The following is an 11,439-nucleotide window of genomic DNA, read 5'->3' as shown; positions in this document are numbered from 1 at the left end:
GGAAAGGTGGGGTATGCGATGTGATCAGGGCCGAGAGTCAACATGAGAGCCCCACAAGAGAAGTCCTCAGCAATGGAGGGTGCTGGGGTGAACACTCCCAGAAAAAAAAATGTTGTGGTCTACCTATGCAAAGACCACAATTTTAGCAGAGGCCCATGGCAGGAGAAAGGAATAGACCAAAGCAGGGCAAGGCAAGGAACATGTCTCCACCACAGCCAAGAATAGGCTCTTCCAGGGCCTTCTGCTCCCTCTACCCTTCTCCCTACCCCTGACTTCGGAGGGAACATGCCTTGAGGAGTGTATAGGGATATACCCTGTTCCTACCCTCAGTCCCCAAGCCACAAGTCCTTTTGGCTCAGGGACAGGAAGAACTTTGTGCCATATGTGAGGCTAAGTTTTAAACAGGACCAGATCAAGTCTTAATATTATTGTGAGATTTAGATGAAACGCCTTTAAAGGACCCAGTTCCCAGACAGAAGGAGCATGAACATTCAATACAGAATATTTGAGGGCAGTCAGTGGTAAAAAATTAAGACCATTTTGTCTCTCCTCAGGGAGAATTTAGTTGGCCCATTACAGAGACAAAGCAATACTTGGGGTGCTGCAGGACTCAAAGCAGGTCACCTAGGGCATCTGGGCACACAGGGAGGCATTGTAGCAGAGCTGACCCCAGCTTTAGGAGAACCTTGGAGTATTGTCCTCTTTCCCAGTCTAATGTTAAGTATTTGATTAACCCCTTTTTATTGATGAAGAAATTGAAATTTAGAGTGATTGAATAACTTGACCAAAGATTATCCAGATAAATTAAATCACAAGGCATTAATGTAAGTATCATAATACCTCGGCTGAAAGGAGGAAGTCATTTATATGCAAATACTTAAACATTTTCCCATGTAAATCCCAAGGTAAAAGCACTAGCTGAGGAAGACATTTTCACTTATCTACATAACCAAAAATCCTACAAAGTTATCTACAATGTTCTCAGGGAAAGGAATTCACTATTTGCTTCAGTTTTAAATGAACATGCAGGAGAAAGTACATGTAATATTAATTTTTTGAATTACCTTTATGATAATTTTAATTTGATATGTATTAAACCTTCCACTGTTTCAAATGCTATTACTAGGAAAAAAGTAACAAGTATAAATGAGGTCTACAGACTCCAATTCAGTCATGGTGTCCTACAACTGAGCATACACTTACCATTTATGAAAACCACTGAAAAGAAAAACAGACATTATTGTTATAATCCAGCTTGTATACAGGGAATTTTACAAAGTTTCACACTCCTGCATTTTATTCTTTAGGCATTTCCATATCTCACAATCAAAATTATTGTGCCACCATGTTTCGTAGAAAATAAGTACATCCATGTGGTTAATAAAAGTTATATTATTGTAAAAAATTATTGTGCCAATTAAATAAAATTTCAATTCAGAATAGCTGCCTTCCTTATTCTATACTGTGCTTTGGAAAATAATACTAATAATAGTTACAACTAACATTCATTGAATACTTACTATGTGTTGAATGCTTTAATTAATTTGATACTCAAAAAAATCATATGAGGTAGGTACTATTTTTATTCCCATTTTACATATATGAAAACTGAAGTCCCAAGAGGCTAATGAGCTAAGTAGCAAAGGAGACAACATTTGAACACAGGCCAGCTAGCTCCCAAGTCCAGGTTCTTAACTACTTTATCATAAAATATGATAGTATATAAAAAAGAGCACGAGTTTTTTTTTTTTTACCAGTTCTCAGCCAGTTGAAGCAACAAAAAAAGCATCTTAACTATGAGTGTAAGGCCCTCTCTTTAACTATGCCTGAAGGAGTTAAAAACCACTGTGATCAAATGTTGCCTCATTGGAACTGAGTAACCACTGAATATGAGTTCCAAAGCTCCTCTGAAACATTAAATAAAAGCATTGCACAAATGTTAGCATTACTAATTTTATTGGCTTGAAATACCATTTTCTTTTAATAGTCCCTGAATATATGATATTGATACTCCAAATTCAGAACTGAGTTTAGATTGTCCAAGTATCATTCAGCCTAAAGTTGTTTTGGAATGTCCAACATTATTTCCTCTAATCCTTCCAAAACTAAAATTCTTAGACTCTATGATGTCAGTCAGAGAGATGATGCTAGAGAGAGAAAAAGGGATTTTATAATTATTTTCATCAAAATAATAATTCTCTGCCAAATCATTTACCATTCTAGATTGAAGTCATCATGACATTTGGTTCTTCCCTCAAATCGAACACCTCCTGCCAGAACGAAGACTCTCTATTGACGACATGCAAAGGAATGTGACAAGTCCCCCAAGACCACTTCTGAAGACGAGCTCCAACAGCAAGTGTATCCCGGGTTAGAACAAAGATGGCACCAGTGTGCGTGCAGCTGGCCTGGCAAGGAAGTGCCCTGAAGTCGTTAGGAAAACTGCCGGTGTGATTGTTTGATAAAAGAATTCATAGTGCTCAGTATACATACCTCACACATTTGTCCCCTAGTAGCCCCATCCTGTATTAATAGTTCAGAGCCTTGCCACCTTCTCATACAGACCTTGTTGCAAATGACCAACAGTGTCAGCAGCAGGCTGACCTGTGAACTCCCACCCCACCCCCACTCCCAACATCTAATATCCCCAGCTACAGGACAGCTAATGGTGCTTGTGTTAGAAACAGCCAGGACAAAGGTCAGCGGGCAAAGAATGTCCTAAGGAGCTCACTGAGCTGGCGCAGTGTTCTGCAGAAGGGCGCGGCAATGAGAAAGTAAGAGCCCAACTGTTAGAGGCCTGTCATCTGAGCCAATGTAAACACCGAACCACAAATACTTCCCCTTCCTCCTCCAGGATCCAAATGTCAATTGCTTCCAGCTTCAAAGTTCTGAATCTCTACCACACCTCCCTTTGATTCAAGCTTGCTTGGAAAGAGAACAACGGGCCTGACTCCATCTGTGTGGTAAAACTGAGTCTCTCCAGCTAAATCATCAGGAGATATTAGGCGTGCCCCAAACCCGTATCCCTGCACCATAATGCACCCTGGAGACAATTCTGGCCACCTACCAAATGACCACGCAAACAACAGGCCAACCTCTGAAAAGGGCATCCCCTGGGTGGGCAGGACACTGGACAGATCAGACCTAGTCCCAGGCTTCGCTGGGGGGCTCAAAGGCACACAAAAGATGCCACTCTGCTGATCCTAGGGGTCACTAACATAGGGATCCACCTGGAACTGTGACAGAGGGACAAAAAGAGTACCAGCTTTCCCTGCCCCCCCCCCCGTTCCATCCCACACTCTTTTGGCCAATAATATTGGACAGTGTAATATCTGCTAGCTCTTTTCCTTAGTAAACTTTTCCTCAGACGTAATAGCAGTTAATGATCTGTTAAAACCAGTTTGCCTAATATTCACCCCCTCTATCCCAAGTGCTTTTTTGGCATTGTTATAGATGTTTAAAATTTTCTTTGGCCATATGTTGGCATTTTGAAGACTTTTGCATCACCCGCTTTGTTAGTAGTCCTACACTGTTCAGTCCAGCACCTGAGTTTGTTTTCTGCCTGAGGTATCCCCTTTCTTACTCTGCTCCAGCAAGTGTTGCTTTTTCCAGGCTCAAGCAGTGAGGACACCATGAGACTTGTCAGGTGGGTGCTAGGTTGGGACTGTTCCTCTTCGTGTGTGTGTGTGTGTGTGTGTGTGTGTGTGTGTGTGTTTACACAGCTTGTTAAAGCAGCAGTGATGGAGGTGGCAGAAGGGGGAAGACTGTGGAAGTGGGGGCAGAGCACTTTACATTAACAATGTTGGACTGACTCTGGACCCTTCCTGGTGGCACCTTTCAATTGAAACTAAATTCTTCACCTTGTCTTCCTCTTACCCACCCTGTCTCCAATCCCATCCTTCCTTTCACTCCTGTAATTCTTCTTATTTTTTTTGTTTCAGCTGCCAAGCTGTATTTTCATGATACATAATTGTTCTTGTTCTTGGGTTCATAGTTGGAATTTGACCTCTGGACTCAGAGGGCTCTGGTTCCTGGCAAGTCAGAGAACACTTGTGAGAGCAGCTTAGTGAGAACTAATGGTGCTATAGCCGAACATTCCCAGAATCCCTGCTGACCTGCAGGTGAACTCCTGCTGCACTCAGTTCTGCTCATTTTCAGAAATGTCAAGTAGAACCACGGCCTCCATGTCCTCATTGGTAAAGTAGAACTGATCATAGCTTCTTCACAAGCCATTCTGATGGTGGATGTAAGATAGTGGACTTGTTTACTCTTTTTCAATGTAATATGCTTTTTTCTTCTTGCAGATCACCCTACATGCTACTCCTTCACTTGGAACATTCTTTAGTTTTCTCCCAACTCAGAGCCAACCCTTGTACTGACTTTACTCACCTTTCAGAAACCTTCTCCTCATGCCCCCTGCAAACTATACTGTCTATTTCTTCTTCCTACCAGACTATCTTTTTGATTGCTAGAATATTCTACATGTCTCTATGTAGATCTCTATTTTTTTTTAGTTTATGTTCTTCTGCATCCCAAGATCCCATCTAGGATACCACATTACAGTTGGTTGTCATGTTTCCTTGGGCTCTTCTGGACTGTGACAGTGTCTTGGGTGTTTCTTGTTGTTCGTGACCTTGACAGTTTTGAGGTTACTAGTTAGCTATTTTGTAAACTATTCTTTAACTGGGGTATGTCTGATGTTTTCACCCAAACATCACATCTGGGATGATGGGTTTAGGGAAGGAGTTCACATCATATCTTCTCAAAGCTACATACAATACTATCAACGTGACTTATCACTAATGATGTTGATGTTGACCCTGATCACCGGACAGAGGCAGCCTTTGTCAGATCTATCCATTGTAGTTAGCACCGCCCCCCCACCACCACTTTCTGTACTGTACTCTTTGGAAGGAAGTCACCATGTGTGCAGCCCACACTAAGGAACTGGAGATTATGCTCTACCTCCTTGAGACCCAAGTTTCTATGTAAATTATTTAGATATCTTTTACATGGGAGAATTGTCTCCTCTTTCCCATGTATTAATTTATTCAATCATTTATATTAGTATGGACTCATTTATCTTATACTCTAGGTTGCATTTTTGGCCAAAGAGAGTTCTTTCAGGTGGCTGCTGTGTTCCTTTGACTTACCCCCATTCATGTGTGTGTGTGTATTTCATTATTTTCCGACTCCACTCATTTTGTATATACCCTCCCTCAGTCCTCTTACTGGAAAAGTATGAGAAACCATGATCTGTGTGCTAAATGTGCTTACTGCTGACAGAGCATATAAATACATGTGTGTGTGGTAAATATTTATAGATACATGTATGTATAAATGTATTCTATATGTATTCATCTGTGTCTATACTAAACTAAATATGAGTTTGCACTCTTGTCTCCAACTCTAATTCAGTACCACATGGATCATTCTAGTCTCTTCTCCTTCCTTGCTTATCTGTAACCTCCCAATTCCATAGTGAGAACCTTATTCACATCATCTGCAATTCATTTACTTACGTCTTCAATTCCAGAACACATGTATAGTGGTTTCAGGATCATTAACCCAAACCCCTGTGGGAAATAACTTTAGCAAACACAGTACAGTGCTTTTGTGCAGTTCCTTCTGGCTTTAGCGTTTAGTCTTCACTCAGTTTCAAAGTTACTTAAGTCAGCACCTTCCCTCCACCCCCACCGACTTCCTTCCATAAGGTTATTTTACACATTTATAATATAGTTAGCCACTTTTGTCAAAGCCTGCATTCCAGCCTGGGTCCTCTGACCTCCTATGTAATTTTTAAAATTTTGCATAGGGTCTTATGGGTTCTATGGGTTTTAACAAATGCAAAGTGTCATGTATTCATCATTACAGTATCACATAGGATCATTTCACTGTCCTAAAGAATCCCCAGTGCTTTACCCATTCAATTTCCTCCTTTCCCCAAGTCAATTTATTTTGAAGAGCTATCTTCCCCCATAAAGTGGGAGTGCTCCAATGTAATAGACTAGGAACACCCATGATTTTCTAGACTTCCATAAGTGGGGCACTGGTGATCATAAAGAAAATAAAGATATTGGGGGGACTGCCACTCATGAGGATACCAAAGTGTTTAAAGGTGAACTTTCAGAGAAACAACAGATGATTCCATTTGTTTAACTAGACCATAAATTCTGTGGTAGAGTAGACCATCTACATTTGGGGGTTTGCTGTACTCTCATTGCCTGCAAATTCTTTAGATCTAAGAGAACAGGAACCTTAGGTCACCAATGTAAGGCATGGTTGTGGGGGGTCCTAGGGACAGATTACTAAGGAAGAGTGAACCCAAAGAAAAAGAGTAAGAGGAGACAACATCCACCCATTCCAAATAAGCCTAAAGTATAAATTCCAAAGAAAACAAAATATAGAAAGAAGCCAATAATCAGACTATAAACTGACTGGAGATAGAACTAAAATAGCAGTAAAATCTGAAATAGATATTTTAAAAAGTGTGTTTAGGGTCTTCAAAGAGATAAATGAAAAAATAATATCTAAAAATAAGGACAAAATTATGACACATAAACAAAACAAGCAGATGTTTTAAATTAAAATTATTAAGTTGAAAATTGTAGTTGTTGATCTAATAAACTCAATAACAAGATAATCTCTTGACTGGATGTAATTAAAGAGAGAACTAGTGACCTGTAAGAAAGTACTAAAATGTTTTCTCTAAAATATACATACAGAAATAGATATACTTTAAGAAAGAAAGTGCTGTTGAAAGATGGATAAAATACTGAGAATCCTTCAATTCCATTAAAGTGAAATTCTGTAAGAAAAAATGGAAGTACAGATGCAGAAGGAATATTTTTTTAAATGGTGGAGAATTTTCCAGCAATGAAGAAAGACACAAGTTTCTGGATTATAAATAAGCACCAATAATGAGTAAAATAAAGAAAAGCAAAGCAGGGAAACTGAAGAGTTCCCCCAAAATAAAAAAAAATATTCTAAGAATATAAATGTCAAAAGTGAACCTTTAAAATTTTTAGAAGTCAAAGTAAATTTCTTTCTGGTCTTGTGGTAAAGTAAGGTTTCTGAAATAATACCCTAAAAGCATCTTTAAAGAAAAAAATTGATAGATTCAAGAACATTAAGATTGTCAAAACTACTGAAAAATGCTTCAAAAAGTAAAAAATCAAACTGCAAACTAGAAGAATGTACTCATATAACTGACAAAATAGTCTAAGGATATATTTTAAAAATTTCTACAAGTCAATATACATAAAAAACTGAATGTGGGGGAATTTTCTAAATTCCAAAGAAAATGAAAAATATATAACTAATGAAAGTAGTTAAGAGATGCCCAACCCCACTAGTAACCAGGGAAACACAAATCATGACAAAATGAGATGCTATTGTTTTGCTGCTTTGATTTGTAAAACTTAAAGAAATCTGATTATATTGTTTTGACAAAGGTATGCATTAGTGGCGCCCTCATATAATTATTGAGAATGTAAATTGATACAGTTATTTTTAAAATCAATTTGACATCATCATGTAAAATTGAACATTTTTATACCTTACAACTCAGCAATTCCACTCCTGCATATATGTCCAAGAAAAACATTAGTTCATGTGTCTTAAAAATATGTATAAAAATATCATAGCAGTATTATTTATAATATTGGGAAACAACCTAGACGTCCATCAACAGGGAAAAGTTCAATTGTATAAATTCATACAATCCAATATTTCAGAACAGAGAACATGAAAGAATTACAACTACATACAGTGACCTGGGTGGGTCATAAAGTGTTGTGTGAAAAAAATGTCCCAGAGAACCACATACAACAAGATAACCTTTTGGTAAATTTCAAAATTAAAAAATAAAAGAGGGGGATGTTCAAAACAGAAGAAAAAGAAGTCACAAAGAAAAATTATCCGGACATATTAGGTATGAAAAATATAATGGAAAGAGTTCATCTGACAGCTTGAATGGCAACATGTTATCACATTAAGATTATATTAGAGAACTCTCCCAGGAAACATTAAGAATCATTAAGAAACAAAAATATATAAAATGCGTTTAGAAAAGCCAGATGAGAAAAAGACGATGAAAGCAAATAAATAGCTGTGAATTTCCCATATTTCAAAAAATATACACTTCAGATTAAAAAGAAGTGTGGAGTAAATATATAAACACTTCACACTAAGGATCCACATCTTAAATTATAAAATTTAAAAATGAATAAAACAAAAAATAAAATAAAATTTAAAAGCATGAAAACCAAAGAGAGATTGCCAAAACTTCCAGAACAAGGGAGCAAATTACCTACAGAGGACCAAGAATAACTTTGACAGCCGACTTCTTAGCTGTAGCACCAGAGGCAGAGGGCAATGGAGAAATATTCTCAAAATTATGAAAGGAATTATTTTTAAGCCTAGAAGTTTATGTTCACAGAAACTATCATTAAAAATATAAGCACATAATAATTATATTTTATACATAAAAAGGGTTTGCTACAAATACATTTCTATAAACCCTCCTAGAGAAATTATTTCAGTAGAAAATAAATACATTCAGGAGGATAGAATAATATAAATGAGGGATTTACTGAAATAGATTTACCATACATCCATTACAGTGCAAAATTAAAATTCTAGATAATAACAACATAATTAAAAGGGAGATAGTATAAGAGAGAAAGAAATTATAAATAGTTTTATATATGAGCATAGATGCATAACTTCTAGAGAAATTATTAGCTAACTAAATCGAAGAGTATGCATCCTGATAATAGAGTTTACCCTAAAAAGTAAGGGTTATTTAGCATTAGAAGATCTATCAGGGTAATTTAACACATTAAAAGTAGGTACAGAGAAAGTACTTTATAAAATAAAATTTAAAATTATTTTTTAAAATGCCACTTAGAGAATTGATAGTAAAAGGAAATTTCCTTAACTTCATAAAGATTTTATGCCAAAACCCTAAAGCAAACATCAATCTCAGTGGAGAATCTTAGGATAATATTCTCTTTAGGATCAAGAATAAAACAAACACTTTCTCTATGACAACTACTTTTAACATAGTTTTGAATGTAAAAGGTAGGAGATTAGGAAGGGAAAAATAAAAATGAACGTTATTTGCTAATGATAAAATCATCTAAACCGAAAACCTAATGGGGCGCTCAGAATTAAGAAGAGTTCAGTCCAACTTTCACGAAATTCCTCTATGACAGCAGTAACTGACTAGAAAATAAGGTATCATTCACAGTGACAACAAATAGTATAAAGTATCTAGAATGCACACAGCTTTTATGAAGACAATTTTGCAACTCAAAGGACATAGAAAAATTTCAGTGAAATAAGCTTACCACACTCATAGATGGAATGCCATCTATGTTATAGAGATTTTAATCTGATAAAATCAGGTTATATATTCAATGCAAAGCCAGTTAAGATGCCAGCAGGACTGTCTAAAGGAACTCAACAAACATACTTAAAATGAAAATTCTTCATTAGCTATACAATTTTTTAAAAATAAAGAATAATGAGGAAATTTACCTTAGGGAAAATAGATATACCGCATTTTTTGGACTATAAGATGCATGACCGCCCCAAATTTGGGAAGAATAATGGTTGTTAATGCTGCTGCTGAGCTCTGTTTACATTTGTGAAATACTATGATATTTATGTTATTAAATATTTTACCACATTTTTTGCTTCAATTTTTTTTCCTATTTTCTTCCTCTAAAACCTAGGTGTGTCTTATGGTCTGAAAAATACAGTAAGTAAAATAGACAAATAGATATGAGTAAAAAATAATGAGCTCAGAATTATACTCCTATATATGTGCTTTTGATTTATCAAAGAGGTTAAAAGCACAAATTGATATCAATAGAATGGATTATTTAATTAACAGTGTTAGAAAACTGGCTCAAAATATGGAGGAGACTTACCTCATACTGTTTGCAAAAATATGTTCCAAATGAATTAAAGATCAAAATGTGAAACTATACAGTTAATAAAGACCAAGGAGAAAAGCATACCTAAGGGTGGAGAAGGGCTTCATAAATGATACCCCCAAACCACAGACTGTGAGGTGAAACTTTAATAACTTTGCATCAAGTTGAAAGAATTGTTGAATGAAGTATACTATATGTACAGTTAATTGCTTGATGATAACTTAGAGAAGGTATATAATCCAAATCCAGTAAAAGATCAAAATTTAGAATAAATAAGAACTGTGAATGAAAAAGTAAAGAATGGTAAAACCAGTAGGCAGATATTTGTAGGTGAAATATTTAAAAGTGTAAGGGAACTAAGCAATGTATTAGCAATATTCTGTAAGAAAACATAAAGCATTAAGGTTGCATTTGTGATAGTAAAAGTAACAAGATGAGTTTCCTAGACATAAATGTAATAAGAACATTGATGCATAAGAAAACTTAACTGACTAAAGAATAGTTGAAATAAAATCATGTTTCTGGATGAGTAGATAGGATTTTTCAAATTGTCAGTTGCCCACTATTTAATTTATGAATCTTAATGAGGTTCGAATCAAATCCTAAAAGGACTTTTTTTGGAACTTGAGTCAATCAAATCATTTAAAAAGTTTATATGAAAAAATAAATAGATGAGAGGAGCCAGTAAATCTTCTAAAAAGAAAAATAAAGGTGGAATTATATTAGTAAATATTTAAACACATTATAATCTACAATAATAAAAATGTATCTTCTCAGAAGAGATAAACAGATAAATTAAGCAAAATAGAAAATTTAGAACAGATAATTGTATATGTAAATAAGTGATTATCATATATTATCATATATTCAATATATGATAATAGCAGTGCTTCAAATTGTTCAAAGAAAGAAATCATTGTAGTAGGAGGGTTACCTAATTATTTGGGGGGGAATAAAATCATAATCCCATTTGAGAATATCTCCTGTATAAACTATAGGTTGATTGAAAATTTAAAATACTAAAAATGGAATAAAAGAACAAGCAACAGTACACTAATCTGTATACAAATAAAGGCAGAATTAACAAAGGAAAAAGAATGGTATATATGACAACATGAAATAAAAGCATTTTATCTGTAAAAATCAACACAAATGAAGCTCACCAGCATACAAACAAAAACTAGAAAATTATGATTGAGATATATGACAAAAGATTATTATCTTTAATATAAAAATAGCTCTTACTAATATCAATACAATGAGAAAACAAAGGATATAAACTACCAAGTGGCAAAAGAAGAAATAAAAGGTTCATATATGATAGCAGTAAATTTAACAAATAAGAACTCAGATAAATTCAACAATTAGGTATAACTTTTTACCTATAAGGGAGTATGGGGAAATAGAAAACTTCACATGGTGTTCATGAGAGTATAAATTTCTTAAAACCAACCAAACAAACAAAAATCCTTCTGGCACTGTGGCTGAGTGGCTC

The sequence above is a fragment of the Phyllostomus discolor genome, chromosome 8, assembly GCF_004126475.2.
Source record: "Phyllostomus discolor isolate MPI-MPIP mPhyDis1 chromosome 8, mPhyDis1.pri.v3, whole genome shotgun sequence".
Lineage (NCBI taxonomy): Eukaryota > Metazoa > Chordata > Mammalia > Chiroptera > Phyllostomidae > Phyllostomus > Phyllostomus discolor.
Note: the sequence above shows the minus strand (reverse complement) of the source record.